The following is a 17,426-nucleotide window of genomic DNA, read 5'->3' on the forward strand; positions in this document are numbered from 1 at the left end:
TACCGTGACTTAGGTGCTACTAACTATCAACGTCCCGAAGAACGGACAAAAAGACACTTTGTAATCAACACAAGTAAATCCTAACAACGACAACGTACAATTACATATCACCGTTTCACAAAGTCATAACTTTTAACATCGTTCGACAATTCATGAATTCGTAACAAATGTAATACTATTGTCAAAAGTTTCAAAAACCAAACACAAATTGTCACTAAGATGAAACAAGAACAATTCGAAACACTTGAATTAACAACTACCTACGCCGGGGTGAAACCGAGATGATTAGCCGCTCATGGTTGATGCAACTTGATCACCGGATGCTTGGAACGCGGATGAAGTCATCTTGAATCTTGAAGGATGGAGGAATGATGGATGATTGAGGTTTATGGATAATAATGGTGGGATGGATGATGAAAATGGATGAATTAGGGTTTTGATGGTGATTTGGTTGATTGATTGTGACGATCTTGATTCAGATGATTCGTGATGTTGGAATGGAATGGTAGGTGAATTGATGGTTGGTTGTGGCTCCAAGAACAAGATTCAAACTCCAAAGATAGTGTAACTCCCGACTTGAATGCCCCTTCTTCCAATCAAAATCGATCTTAGCTCAAAACTCCAAGAATCCGCGTCACCCAAAATTACTGCCCGCCGCCGACGGGTCCCCAAAAACTGAAGTTGGGCCGATGGTTTAAGTGACTGGATACAGACTTTGTGTGCCTACGGGACTTTCTAGGGCCCGTGCGGGACGGGTATACCCCCGTCGCCGACGGCCTTTAGAGTGCCAATTCTCTGACTTTGATCCTTGCACTCCCAGTTGATCTGTAACGCGTCCTGGTGTTCCGGTTTTCGACCCGGTGACTTGCAATGCTCCCGAAAAGCCCTTAAACTCCATCAAACCTGCATAAACACAAATTTAATTAAAAGTAGGCCGTTCAAGATTAAAACTCATATAAAAACATAAAGTTATACGATTACAAGCGCCGGTTTTCAACCACGTATCACCATGTAGACACAGTAGCCAGAAGTCGATCTTCGAGAGTCTGGGCATCCAGCCCAGTCAGCGTCTGAATAAGCGGTTAGGGACAGGCTGGGACTGGCAGATAAACGAAGGCCATATTCCAAAGTCCCCTGAATATAACGTAGTATTCGTTTTAGGAATGCAAAATGAGGTTCCCTGGGAGTATGCATAAATAAGCATATCTGTTGTACCGCATAAGTGATGTCGGTCTGGTGAATGTTAAGTACTGTAGAGCTCCTGCTAAACTGCGGTATAAGGTAGCATCCTGAAGTGGCTCGCCAGTCAGAGCACTAAGCTTTGAATTAGTATCAACAGGGGTAGAGCAGGGCTTGCAGTTTGTCATGTTGGCCCGATGTAGGATATCTTTTGCATATTGAGACTGGGACATGAATAACCCATGAGAATCCCGTTGAACAGTGATACCTAAGAAATGATGCAAAGCTCCCATATCTGACATAGCAAACTCTCTCGAGAAAAGCCCAATAATGTTAGTAAGTAATGCTGTAGAGGAAGCTGTCAGAATAATGTCATCAACGTAAAGCAGTAAATAGGCCATATGACCACCATGATGATATATGAATAAGGAGGGGCCACAGACACTGCTCCTGAATCCCTTAGATATGACAAAAGTTGAAAATCTACTGAACCAAGCCCGATGCGCCTGCTTAAGACCATAAAGAGACTTCCGCAGGCGACACACATAATTAGGACGTGAAGTGTCCACAAAGCCTGGGGGTTGGTGCATGAAAACCGTTTCCTATAAATCCCCATGTAAGAAAGCATTTTTTTACGTCAAGCTGATTTATGGCCCAACCCTTAGAAATAGCCAAAGATAAAACTGTGCGAATGGTAGCCGGTTTTACAACCGGGCTAAAAGTGTCTGCACAATTTATGCCAACTGTCTGGGATTTCCCGTTCACAACCAGACGTGCCTTGTACCTGTCTAGAGAACCGTCGGCTTTGAACTTATGCTGAAACAACCACATACACCTGATGACAGGATGAGACTGAGGTCGAGGTACCAGCTCCCATGTACCATTATCTATTAATGCTTTATACTCGCAGTTCATGGCACTTTGCCAATTTGGGTCGGCCAAGGCTCGTAAGTGGGATGTGGGAATAGGAGAAACAGTGGGAAAGGAGGTGGTGGTTAGGTTATACTTAGGGTTAGGATTGGTGATACCTTCCTTTGCCCGGGTGGTCATAGGGTGGGTGTTGGTTGGTGGCGGTGGAGGTAGTGGTGTGGTGTGGTGATGGTGATAGGAGGGTTAGCTGGGGGGGCTGTGGGGATAGGTGGGTCGGGTGGAGGACACGGGGTGTGGGGTGGGGAGTGGGCCGAGGTATGGTTGGGTAGCGGTGTTTGGGCCGGTGTAGTGATTGGGCCGGTGTAGGAAGTGGGCTGTAGGGGAGCGGGTGAAGGAAAAGTATGGGCCGGTGTAGGGATTGGGCCGGTATAGGAATTGGGCTGTAAGGGAGCGGATGAAGTGACAGTAGGTGTATGGAAAGTGTATGGTATATCGGGTATAGGTTCATCATCAAGGAAGTTGTATGTAGGTTGGTGTGGGGTTTCGGCAAAGGGAAAGGATGATTCATCAAATTGTACATGTCTAGAGATATGAACCTTGCCGGTTGAAGGATCAAGACAACGATACCCGCGAAAGTTGGGCGGGTAGCCGAGGAAGATGCACCGGTGAGAGCGTTGTAGGAGTTTGTTAGGTTGGGTGGCAGACTCATTCGGGAAACAGGCACACCCAAACACTTTTAGGTGATCATATGTGGGATGACAAAGAAACAATGCATATGTGGGTGTGTTGAAATTTAATCGTTTAGTAGGAAGAATGTTATGTAAGTAGGCAGCAGTGTGGAGTGCTTCTACCCAAAAAATGGGTGGTATCTGTGCATGTGCAAGAAGGGTTCGTATGATGTCGTTGAGACGTCTGATCATGCGTTCAGACCGACCGTTTTGGGGTGAGGTTTGTGGACAGGAAAAACGAAAGGTAAGACCTTGTTGGGACGCAAAAGTATGAAACGCATTGTTGTCAAATTCTCCCCCTAAGTCACATTGAAATGCTTTTATATTTTTGTGAAACTGAGTTTGAATAAATTTGTGAAACTTTATAAAAGTGGAAAATGTTTCAGACTTAAACTTTAAGGGGTACACCCACACATAATTAGAATAGTTATCCACGAGGACCATATAATATTTATACGAGGCATTGCTAAGGACAGGAGATGTCCATAAGTCACAGTGAATAATATCAAACGGTGCATACGTAAATGAAATAGAATCACCAAACGGAAGCCTTTTACTGTTTGACATATGACGCGAATCACAAAAACCAAAAGAATCCTTAGTACACGAAATGTTAAAATGACTGGAAAGAAAATGTAAAACTTGAGAACCGGGGTGGCCTAAACGGTCATGCCACTTATTGGAAGACGCTGTCAAAAGGACTTGAGTTGGTGGAGTGAAAGGGTAAAGATCACCGGTGCTATCATGGCGTGAAAGACATTGTCCAGTCTTGAGATCCTTCAAAGTAAAACCGTAAGGATCAAATTCAATAGATAAACAATTATCGCGTGTAAATTTTCTGACAGATATAAGGTTTTTAATGACATTAGGGGCATAAAGTATGTTATTTAGGGTGTAGGATTTGTCGTTGGTAGTGTGTGAGCCGTGGCCTGAGCCCAAAATTTTCAAAGTTTGACCATTACCTACAAGTATTTTAGTATTAACAGAAGGAGAAACATGAGAGGTGATCTGACCTTGGTCTGAAGTGATATGAGATGAGGCGCCCGTGTCCATGTTCCAGGTGTGATCCGACTGATTCAAGGTGAGAGTAGAGAGGGTTGCTCCGAGTTCGGTAGGCTGTAAAGGGTCCACTGCTGAAGGTTGGTAGTTGGGCTAGTAGGGAAACCCAGGAGGCGGGCCGTAGGGGAAAGTGTTGGGCTGGGGTGGCAGTTGGGCCGCTAGGCCATAACCGGGATAGGGAGTGGGCGGAAGGGGCTGTTGGGCTGAGGTGATGGGATGGTTTGTGTTTGGGCTTGATTTGGGACGGGTGGAGAAGTGGGCCGGTTCCAGTTGGAGACCCAAGGTGATTGGGCCGGATGTGGGCACGGCGGTGGAGTGGGCCACCAGGAGTAGGTGTTGTGGTTCGGGTTTGGGGAGTGGGTATTTGGGTAGTTGTGGTACTGTGAGGATCGGCCACGTCCCCCGTAGTTGTTGCCACGGCTGCGGTAACCGCCTCGGCCACGACCCCGACCACGAGATGGCTGACGTTGTGAGTAAGGGTCAAACTATTGGGAGGGGTTGTATGAGGGTGGTGGAGGCGGTGTGTGATTGGAGGGTGGGGGTAGGTTGTTGTTGGTGGGAGCCGACCCGCGTGGATCCGTGAAAGCCGTGTGTTGTCTAGCAGCTTGACGACGTTGCTCGCGTTCAATCATGTCGCGAGCATCATCCCAAGAAGTATTGGATTGAGTAATAAAGGCAGTAATGGTGTCATATTCCTGTGGCAAGCCTTGAATCATCTGTAGAACTAACCTGGACTCGGGTATGGGTTGGTCGACATCTTTCAGTTGCTCCGAGATGTCTCTGAGTCGTTGGAACTACTCGTTCAGCGACGAGCAAAAGGACAGAGTGGTGGTTGTGAAAGCATGTAGGAGGGACGAAGCACGAGCATTCTTGTTGTTGTGAAAAATCGATTGGAGTTTGTCCCAAGCTTGCTGGGCAGTGATGGTGTCATCAAGAACACGAGCCTAGTAGCCGTCTGAAAGCGTTCCGTATATCCATTGGAGAACCACGGAGTCGACTTTCATCCAGGCTTCATATCCCTCATCAGTTTTAGCCGGAGGTCCGGAGCCGTCTATATGATCCAGCACGTCGTATCCTTTCGCATGGAGTTTGAAACATTTTACCCAGGCCGAGTACGTGACCTTTTCGCCATCGAGAGTTCTGACTTTGTTTTGTATATTGGTAACGGAATAAACGGGATGTAAAGGTTTGGTGTCGGTCGAAACCAGAGTGATAGAGGTGCTGTCTTTGTCGTTCATGGTCGAAACCGGTGGAGGAAGACGGCGGCGAAGAAGGAAAAAAGATTTTTATGGCTCTGCTACCATAACAGTGGTTATGATATCAATTGTCTTCGTTGCCTTTCAATATTGATACAATGTACATATATAGGATACACTATGGAAACTATCCTCCTATAAACATGGTAATACAATTATCTTCTAAATACAAAAGATGGTGGAGATAAATGCCATAATCGGATGGCTGACTAATAAGAACTTCTATTTAAAAGATGTGTGCCTCTACCAAATGTGATACTCCACATTGAAAATGCCTTGAGTAGACTTAAATAACATTGACTACTAAGTTAGTACAGTACATAATTAAATTGGATTATAACCTTTTTAATCATATCCAATGTAATTGTTATTTATATAGTTTTTAATTAATAGGTGTTGAGGTGACGGAGCGACATGGTAGTGACGAGAGTGTTTAGATTATCGGTAAATGGACGGCTTAATGTTTCTGGAGGCGCAAACTGAAATAAAAGCTTGTGGCCTTTTAAAATAAAATTTGAATGTAAAACCTTCTCCTGAACCTAGGCCTTGAAGTTGGAACCAACAACGGTAAAGCAAATATTTAAAGGTGGTCGAGTTTAATTTAATTATCTCTGTTGAATCAGTTCTGTTTAATCATAATGGAAAACATATAAACATACCTATTACAGCAGACGGTGCAGTGGAGAATCCAGTCAGAGATGATCCCATCGTGTTCGACATATGTGTCAGTGTGATCTGGTTCCTCCTTAGGGTGCTGACTAATGTTGGTGACTAAGAAAACCGACAAGGGAATCATCTATAGGAGAGAGGAGGTCGATGATGATGATGTTATGATTAGGTTTTCTGATTGAGTGTGTAACCCTATGACCTCTACATAATTCTCCTTATATAAGCACCCAGGAGGAAACCCTAATTAGTTAATAAGGGTAATATGGTCCATCAACAATTACCAACTAATTTTTTAATAGGTTATTATATATTTTGATCTATATTATGTAAATGATTATAATGGCTATAGATTAAATATTAATACATAATATATTTAATCTTACATTCTCCCACTTAGCCGAGTAATCATTTACTATGAGTATTAGATAAGCCTGATCAGGAGTTAACACTCATTTTAGCCTTAAACAAGTACTATAGCAGAGAAATACAACCGTTGAATCATTATGCGACTCAGGACCCCCATTAATCATACTATAGCCTTAATTTAAAACCTAATCGTCATGATCAAAATCCGCATAAGCCCTTTGTTTGATTTGTAACTTTATTTGTCTATATGCCATTATACCGGTTGAACATATTCTAAGAGACATACAAAATCAAACTGAGGAAATTTCATTAACATAAAACATAAGCTAGTACAATATGCTTAAATAAGATCTTTACTAAATCCCATATTCCGAACATGTTCTTCGTAAACCTTAGGAGGGAGACCTTTAGTCATTGGATCCGCAAGCATATCCTTAGTACTAATATACTCGATACAAAGATTATTTTCCTCAACTCGTTCACGTACGAACAGATATTTTGTATCGAGATATAAACCAGCTCCAGTCGAACTGTTACTGCTCGAGAACTAACGACAGCTGAATTATCACAGTAAAGCTTCAATGGTCTAGAAATGGAATTAACAATTTTGAGTCCAGTGATCAGATTTCTAAGCAACATTCCATGACAGGTTGCGTTATAAACAGCAATGTACTCTGCCATCACTGTGGAAGTTGTGGTCAACTGTTGTTTATGACTCTTCCATGAGATAGGGCCGCCTGCTAACATAAAGATATAGCCCGAAGTGGATTTCTTGTCATCTTTGCATTTAGCAAAGTCAGAATCAGAATAGCCCACCACTTCTAAATGATCACTTCTTCTATAAGTCAGTTTATAGTCTTTCGTCCCTTGCAGATATCGAAGTACCTTCTTAGTTGCTTTCCAGTGATCTAGGCCAGGATTAGTCTGATAACGGCCTAGCATTCCAGCAATATAAGCAATATCTGGGCGAGTACAGACTTGAGCATACATCAGGCTCCCGACTACTGACGCGTAAGGTATCTGGCTCATTTGCTCCTTCTCAACCTCTGTTGTCGGACACTGGAATGAACCGAAAACATCTCCCTTAACTACTGGAGCGACGGAGGGTTTGCACTGTTGCATGTTGTAACGCGTAAGGACACTATCTATGTAAGCCTTCTGGGACAATCCTAAGATCCCTTTGTGTCTATCTCGGTGAATTTCGATGCCAATGACGTAAGAAGCATCTCCAAGATCCTTCATGTCGAAGTTATGCGAGGGTAAACGCTTCGACTCATGCAACATGTCTAAACTATTACTTGCCAATAGAATATCATATACGTAAAGGACAAGTATAGTAAAGTTGCTCCCACTCATCTTGAGGTAGGTGCATTGATCCACTTGATTCTTCATAAAACCTTGCTTCTTCATGACTTCATCAAACTTGAGGTACCACTGACGTGATGCTTGTTTTAACCCGTAAATGGATTTCTTCAACTTACAGACTAGATGCTCCTGACCTTCAGGTTTAAAGCCTTCAGGTTGCTTCATGTAAACATCTTCGTCTAAGTCTCCGTTAAGGAAAGTGGTTTTAACGTCCATCTGATGCAGCTCTAAATCAAAATGAGCTACTAGGGCCATGGCGATCCTTAATGAATCTTTACGAGAGACAGGTGAAAATGTCTCTTGATAATCAATTCCCTCTTTCTGGGTGTAGCCCTTTGCAACCAATCTCGCTTTGTAGCATTCAACATTCCCATTCGGATCCAGTTTTGTTTTGAACACCCATTTACATCCTACTGGCTTGACACCGTTGGGTAATTCAAGCTCATCAATCATTGCTTTATTCCATTCAGAAGACTGATCACTGCTAATGGCTTTATTATAAGAGATAGGATCATTGAGCTTTCCAGGATCCATTTCAGTCAGGTAGGTAACATAATCATCCCAATTAGTAGGCCTTCTTTGCCTAGATGACCTCCTGAGTGGATTATCAGGTTTAGCGTTGTCTTGGTTTTGAGCGTTTGATGTGCCTTCATCATGAGGTATAATAGGTTCTGATTGTAGAGGTGAATTTGGAGTTGGTGCAGTAGCTTCAGGTACAGTAGTTGCATTGGGTACAAGAGGAGTAATCAGAGTAATGGTAAGCGACGAGTCTCTCCCCCCCCCCCCCCACGTCTTGTACTTCTTGCAATTCTTCGTAAGGGTTGGTACTGCTCCCACTGACCTTGAAATCCTCCAGGAACGCGGCACGCTTGGTTTCAACAATACGAGTGACATGGGAAGGACAATAGAAACGATAACCCTTAGAATTATCAGGATACCCGATAAAGAAACAGGTAACTGTTTTAGGGTCAAGTTTCCTTAGGAAAGGATTGTAAAGTTTTGCTTCAGCAATGCAGCCCCATACTTTCATATATTTAAGACTCGGTTTCCTTCCTGGCCAAAGTTCATAAGGAGTTTTAGGGACAGACGTAGAAGGAACTCTATTGAGTATATGAACAGCTGCTTTTAACGCTTCAGTCCAGAGGAATAATGGTAAATTAGTGTTGGCTAACATACTGCGCACCATGTTCATAAGGGTACGATTTCTTCTTTCAGCGACACCGTTCTGTTGAGGTGTACCAGGCATGGTGTATTGGTTCACAATCCCCTGGCCCTTACAAAACTCATAAAATGGACCAGGAGCTTGACCCACATCAGTATGTCTTCCATAATATTCACCGCCTCTATCTGATCTCACAACTTTAATCTGACGATCTAATTGCTTTTCAACTTCAGCCTTATAATCTTTAAAAGTTGTTAGAGATTCAGATTTCTCCTTAATAAGATACAAGTACATGTAACGAGAATAATTGTCAATAAAAGTGACAAATGAAGTATGTCCTGTTATGCCAGCGATTTGGTAGGGGCCACTAATATCAGTATGAATGAGTTCTAATAAATTAGAGCTCCTAGTGGCACCTTTCTTATTCGCTAATGTCATTTTACCTTTAAGACATTTGACACATGTTCCAAAATCAGAGAAATCGATAGAAGGTTAGACTTCATCCTTTACAAGACAATTTAATCGTTCTTTTGAAATGTGGCCTCGACGCTGATGCCACAACATGGATGAAGTCTCTAAGTCTCGTTTCTCTTTCATCTTTGTGATTGATTCATTAATGTTATATGACAACAAAGATTTGGAAAAGCCATCATCTAGTTCTAATTTATAGAGACCACCATCTAGAACACCAGTACCATAAAGAACAGAATCATAGAGGATAGAGAGTTTGCGATGACCATGGGAAACAATAAAACCGTCCATGTCTAACTTTGGTCCTGATACAAGGTTCCGAGTTACCTCAGGAACATATAAGGTATCATAAAGTTTAATACATAAACCAGTTTTCATAAGTAATTGTAATGTTCCAATGGCCTTCACTTCTAATTCTCGATCATCCCCAACCTTAAGCGTTCTTTGGTTTCTTTCCAGCTTCCGGATTGAAAGGAATCCCTGAGTTGAATTGGTAACATGAACCATAGAACCAGAATCAAACCACCAAGAATTAGCAGGAACACTTAAATTATAGGACTCAAGTATCATAAAATAATCGTTACCTTTCTTAGCCAGCAACTCCTTAAAGTCAGGGCATTCCTTTTGCATATGTCCTGTCTTTTTACAGAACTTGCAGTGGGTTCTGCCTAAGGAGTTCTTAGAGCTGGAGGGTGCACTTGTATTAGGATTGGGCCTTTGGACTTTTGAAGCATCCTTCCTCTGATTATTGTTCTTCCGCTTCTTAGAGTTAGAGGTAGTGAAGTTTGCAACATCGGTAGTGCGATCCATCCTCATACGCTCTTCCTCCTGTACGCACATAGCGACCAGCTCACTCATTGTCCATTTGTCCTTCTGAGTGTTGTAATTGATCTTGAATGCTTCAAAGGACGAAGTAAGCGAAGTAATGATGAAATGAACGAGAAAACCATCACTAATTTCCATTTCCAGCCCCTTCAGCTTATTGGCCATGTCATTCATCATCATGATGTGCTCGCGAATGCCGCTCCTCCCATCATACTTAGTTGTCACCAGCTTGAGGATAAGAGTACTAGCGTGTGCTTTAGACGTCCCTTTAAACTGCGCCTCCACAGAAGCCAAGTAGGTTTTATCATCTTCAGAATCAGGAATAGCTCATCTGATTGCATTACTGATGGACTGCTTCATGAACATGAGAGACATGCGGTTACACCTAGTCCATTTTTCATGAACTATCTGCTCAGCAGCAGTACTTTGAGTGGTAAGGTCCGTTGGCTTATTCTCTCTTAGAGCATAATCAAAATCCAGCAATCCAAGTGTGAGCATGAGGGCATCCTTCCATGCAGCAAAGTTATCACCAGTCAAAGGTGGAATCCCCTGATTTGGTGCTGATAGTGGAAATAAGATGAGCAAGTTATGATACTTAGGAAGAAGTTCTAATGTGATCTAAGGGCATGTTAAACTAAGGCAGGCATAAATAATGACCATTTTACATTATGAAGCTGTGATATTGTCTATTACTAACATCAAAATAATAGACTTATTTAAAATTCTACTTAAACGAAGACAAATCAGCTTTGGCCAGAAGTGTAATCATTTAAGCATATGTGCAAAGTGGTTGTAACAAATCAGCTTTGGCCAGAAATCACTACGTCAAAAAAGGCTTACAGCCACACAAAAAAAGTGTGACCATACACTTTTTGCCACACTTTCTTTTTTCAACTCAAGTGTGACCAAAGGTCGAGTCATCGTAGGTATCATACAGCCACATTCAGGTTTAGTGGTTGTAGCAATTTAAAAGTGTGGCTAAAGGGTATTACTATTTCTTGCTGGAATCAGACAAAATTGTGGCTAAAAGGTAGCAATGGCCACTTAAGTTTACTTTACATGTGACGGTTTCTATTATGTGGTCACATATATTTACTAAAAATTTTGTTTTAACCACATCAATTAGAAAAAAGTGTGGCAAAAAAGGTTGTTATAATCAAGCATTTTGTTCATTAAGTGTGGCTAAGGGGTAGCAACGGCCACATAAATTTATCGTAAGTGTGACTAGTTCTATTATGTAGTCACATGAATTTATTGTAAGTGTGTCGAAAAAGCATTACTAGACACACAAAACACTTTTGTAATTTTAACTGTGGCTATTATCTAACATTCGATCACACATAGTTGTTTTTCCCATGACGTTTAGTACCATTCTGTCACACAAATAAAAAACAAAATGACTGTGTTGTGGTTAATGGTTACTTATAGCCACACGAAATTGTGTAATTTTAGGTGTGACTATTGTCTAACATTTGGTCACACGTAACTTCTTTACCCATGACGCCTGATATCATTCCGTCACACAAACAAGAAACAAAGTGACTATGGTGTGGGTAATGGTTATTTATAACCACACGAAATTTTGTATTTTTAAATGTGGCTATTGTGTAATCTTTGGTCACACATAATTTCTTTTCCCATGACGTTTGGTATCATTCTGTCACGCAAACAAGAAACAAAGTGACTATGGTGTAGCTAATGGTTATTTATCGTCATACAAAATTTTGTATTTTTAAATGTGACTTGTCTAACTTTTGGTCACACATAACTTCTTTTCCCATGACGTTTGGTATCATTTCATCACACAAACAAGAAAAAAATGACTATGGTGTGGCTAATGGTTATTTATAGTCACACAAATTTTGTATTTTTAAATGTGGCTATTGTCTAACATTTGGTCGCACTTAACTTCTTTTCCCGTGACGTTTGATATCATTTTGTCATACAAACAAGAATAAAGTGACTATGGTGTGGCTAATAGTTATTTATAGTCAAAGAAAATTTTGTATTTTTCAATGTGGCTATTGTTTAACATTTGGTCACACATCTTTATTGTGATTTTATGTGGCATTTTTTGTGTAATTGCCCATTTTATTTTATATTTATTGTAAAATAAAACTATTGTAAACATGAGAAAATCTAAAAAAACACATGATATTAACCTTAATAACCCATAATCCATACACAACTTTTCGGTAATTTATCATCAAAACCTATCTACAAAAGTTACAAAGGAAACAACTATACACATAAACTAAGAACTGTTACTAGGATGTTTTCTTCATGTCCATATTTGAAAGTGCTGCAAATTTGTAACTGGGCACCTTGCTGTTGTCGTGGTGGTGAGTAAAATTGTAACTGGTGGCTAATTCTCATGTCGTATCTTTTGTCTCACGTGACTCAAAATCTTTAGGAAGAAAAATCCTTGAAACCTCTTCACATTGGCCAAAGAGTTTCCCAAGAGTATTCTTAATTTGCAACAAGTAAATAATAAACTTTAAACATGTGAAATTGAGTAACATAAGAATCTAATACATTAATATGTAGACTAGTGATAAAAACATACATCAACAATGCTTTCATCATAACTAAATCACCTTGCAAAACGCAGTTAGTGCTGGAGTCTGTGCTCTCTTTTGGAAAAGACCTCTCATTGCTACAGAAACAAATATGAATTCTCAATCAAATATCGATTTTCTAACCGGGTGTTAAAACACTTATTGGCAGAGAATCATACCCGGTACCGGGAGTGTATGCACCTTTTCCTTAGCTAAATCAAGTTTCACTGCATGGTCAAGTAACGATTCACCATTAACTTCAAGAGCCTACAAATAGAAATTTAGAATCATATGTTGCAAAGAATGTCATAAAATACTTGGAAAAGGAAACCAAGAAGGGAAACAAAACATACCTTTTAGGCAACCTCAAGAGTAACAAATTCAACATGCCTGTAGCCTGCAAAACGGACCTGATATAACATTTGGATACACGTTAGGCAACTTGTGACACATTTAACTCATTTTATTTTTAGTTATATTTTTATACTTGACCCACTTAATGTCAGCAATAAAATACATCTAGGGTTGTTAACGAGCCGGGCTCGAATTTAAAAACGACTCAGCTCAAACTCGAATTTTAAATCGAGCTAAAAATGGGGCTTGAAGTCGACTCGAATAAAACCTGAGTTAGCTCGACTCGTCTCGGTTTAGCTCGATCTAACAATGAATCATTGTGTTTACTAGTCTGAAAAGCACTTAAAAGTTAAGACTTTACATAACCAGGAAGCCGTAACTACAATCTAATTTAGCCAAATGGCTAGATATGCAACTTACTTGGTACAAAGGACCAAATATGCAAGTATAGATTGTTAATTCTTTGCTTTGAGTTTACCTTGGATTTTAAAGGGTGGGTGCACTCTCAGACGTTGTTGTGTTCTGAACGATGTGGGACAAAAGAAAAGAAGGATTGAAAGAAGATATCAATCAAAGTAATACATAGTAAAATGTTCTCACATAATGAAAAAACACCATTACTATGAGTCTAGGAATCATACTCGTGTCATTTCCAACATTAAGGCTTAAATTATAATGAGATGCATTTGCCGTTAGTGGATCCTCAGGTCATAGTTAATATATTAACACCTACATAATTGTAATAACATGCAAATTTTCTACATAAGCTATGCAATGAAGATTAGTTTCATGGCTAGGAGATGCTTACTACTCTAGGACTAGGATTAGGTTAATACACATAAAAATTAAAATTAATATATATATATATATAAATAAAATAATTCGAGCCGGCTCGTTTACAACCGAGCCAGCTTCGAGTCGAGCTTTTCTCGAGCGCACTTCGGGCAAGTTGCGAGCCGCCAACGTTTCGTATAAATCACATAATTTGTGGCTTTGTAAGCATTTTACCAGTTATTCTTTATTCTTTAAAGATATAACACGCCTATGTATAAGAATAGCATGCCAATATTTATCTATTATGAATTCAAGCTTGATGTTTAGAAGTTGGCTATGTAACCATGTATTAGCACTATGAAAAAGCATACCTTTTAATTCATGAAATAAGAAGTAAGCATTGAACTAGCATATGGAGGAATATCAGATACGAGTTTATGTAATATGATCTCACCTAATGGTTCTTTTGGATCGGTTGAGACTATAGAAAATGTAATGGTTGTGTGCCCATGCAACCACAAAGGAAATGGCATGTCTTCATCATTCATGGACAAATCCAGCCTGTAGTTAGTAAGTAAACTAATGTAAGAGATAAACATATAAGAAATATATAACCATAACATACATATAAAAAGGAGTGACATTTGACAAAGAAAATATGAATTGCTGCATATTATTATACACAAAGCTACCAAAGTGTATCTTTTTCACTTCTATTAATGCTAATCAAAGATCAAAACTAAGAAAAAGCTAAATTAACAAACATGTAAACCTTCTAACAACAAATGAGTTTGAAACCAAATCGAAGATTAAAACCTGATTTTTTTTGTTTGTATGAGCGTTTGTACCATCAGATTCCCAAATACACACAACAAAATCAACTTTTATGCGGTAACATCATCCAAAACCCTAATAGCCCCAATTCCGTTCAAAACCTGGATAAAAAATTCCGTTGAAAACCTGTTTCGGCTGAAACATTCAAACATAACAACCACCATGTGACCACGTGTACACCCCCTGCCCTTTCGAGACATCGTTCTCCCAACACCCGTCATAATGGCATCCATTCGCCCAAATTTAAACCCCTCTGACGTCCATAACGACGTTTCTCCACTCTCCAACATAGTCATCCCCGTTCTTCATAATAATCGCCGTCACTGAAATGCTTTTCACCGTAATCGTGTTTCCGCTCACCTACCCAAGCGGAGGAGTTGTCCAGCGGAGAGGTGGAGGGTGAGGTTGAGTCCGTTGACCATGGCGGCGCCTTTGCGGGACTAAATTTCAGGTTTTACTATGAAAAGACGATGGCAGAGAAGAGATCTGATTTAGGTATGCTGAAACTTGAAAGGGGGAAAGAGGAAGGAGCGGGAGATGAAATTTTTAAGAGGAGGGAAACTAGAATTTTTTGGAAATCACATGTAATTTTTTTCAGAGGATAATTTTTTGGAAATCACATGTAGTTTTTTTTCGATAATATAGTTTAATTTAATGAAAATGTTAAACATATTTATATCTATATAAATTAATAAATATAAGTTGTAAAAAATACATTGAAATTAGATATATAAATTACATGTTGTGTAGCATAGTTGTTAAGGCTCAATGGGATCCATTATGACATACATGATCTACTATAATCAATGTTGCAGAAATCGGCCTAGGCGGCCGATTAATCGGCGCCTAGGCGATAATCGGAGGTCCATCGCCTAAATTTTGCCAAATCGGCCATACCAACATCCGTCAAAGTCGTCAAAATCGGTCAAAAATCGCAAAAAAAAAAAAATCAAACCTAGTCGGTCAAATATGAGGTCAAAATCGGATCATAATGGGCCAAAATCGAACCAAATCAGTCAAAAAGGATGGAGTTCTTACCTCGATTCGAACCAAAATCGGATCTAAACTCATCTCCATTATGCAAAATAGATCCACATTGAAGAACTAATCGATTAGATGAAGCGAAACTGGGCATAGAGTTTGTGTTCTTGTGTTGTCTGATGAAAACAATGGAGATGGGGGTAGGAGGCGGCGTATAATGAACGTGGGTGGGGATTAGGTTATATTAAGTTTAGGTATTTTAACATTTAACCCCCTCTATCTTTCACTAGTTTACATATGGTTCCTAAACATTTAAATTTAATAATAAAAAGTATAAAGTTATCTCCTAAACTTGTAAATTTATTAATAAAAAGTATAAAGTTATATATATATATATATGTGTGTGTGTGTGTGTGTAAAATTATACTTAAAAAGTCCAATCCGATTAATCCCGATTAATCCCTAGGCGGTACCTCACCGCCCGGCTAGCGCCTAACGTCTTCTACAACATTGACTATAATTCATTATGATATAGTATGACTCCGTACAACTCGATAACAATTTAGGACCTAATATGACATAATAAAGTCTTAATGATACATTAAGAGTTATCAGGACTATTAGGGCGCAATGGGGTCCATTCTGATCTACTATTGCCTATTGTGATCTAACATAACTCACTATAACCTGATTATACCCTATAGAACATGATATGGCATGATAAAGCCCACCATGGACTAACAAGAGCTATCATGACAATTAAGACTCAATATGGTCCAATAACATACGTATAATCTGTTATTATTCATTATCTTATATAAAGACTCACTACAACTTGATCTTATCCCTTAAGACGTAATGTGATATGATAAAGCATGTAATGATCCGTTAAAAGTTGTCTATAAAGGCCCAATATGGTCCATTCAGACATATATGATCTACTATTGTCCATAGTGATCCATTAAGGCCCAATATGGTCTATTAAGACATGTACGATCTACTATTGGCCATTATGATCCATTAAGGCCCAATGTGGTTCATTAAGACATGTATGATCTACTATTGGCCATTGTGATCTATTAAAGTCCAATACAGTCCATTAAAAATATGTGATCTACCATTGTCCATTGTGATCCATTAAGGCCCGATCTGGTCCATTAACACATATGTGATCTATTATTATCCATTGTAATCCATTAAGGAACAATGTGGTCCATTAAGACATATGTGATCTATTTTTATCCATTGTGATTCATTAAGACCCAATATTGGTCATTGTGTTCCATTAAGGCTCAATTTGATCCATTAATTTTAATTTAAGACATATTAGATCTACTACTGGCCATTGTGATCTATGAAGGCCCAATATGGTCCATTAAAATATCTATGATCTACTATTGTCCATTATAATCCATTAAGGCCCAACATGGTACGCTAAGACATGTATGATCTACTATTGGCCATTGTGATCCATTAAGGCCCAATATGCTCAATTTAGACATGTATGATCTATTATTGTCCATAAGGCCCAACATGGTTAATAAAGACATATAGGACCTACTATTGTCCATTGTCATCCGTTAAGGCACAATAAGGTCCATTTAGACACATACGAGCTAGTATTGCCCGTTGTTATCCATTAAGGACAAATATGGTCCATCAAAACGTATATGATCTACTATTTTCCGTTGTGATATATTAAGACCCGACATGGTTAATAAAGACATATGTGACCTACTATTGTCCGTTGTGATCCATTAAGGCCCATTATGGTCCATGAAGACATTTCAAGGGTGAAAATTTGCAGAGCCGAGCCCGAGCAGGCTCGGGCTCGAGCTTGATTAACTTGTGAGAGCGTTTATCTATTAATTATTATACTAATTAAAAAGAATATAAACAATAGACTCGTTTAGGCTCGCGAGCTCGATAAGTGAAACTTGGACTCGCGTTCGTTTACTAAACAAGCTTACTGTTA

The sequence above is a fragment of the Helianthus annuus genome, chromosome 5, assembly GCF_002127325.2.
Source record: "Helianthus annuus cultivar XRQ/B chromosome 5, HanXRQr2.0-SUNRISE, whole genome shotgun sequence".
NCBI classification, from domain to species: domain Eukaryota; kingdom Viridiplantae; phylum Streptophyta; class Magnoliopsida; order Asterales; family Asteraceae; genus Helianthus; species Helianthus annuus.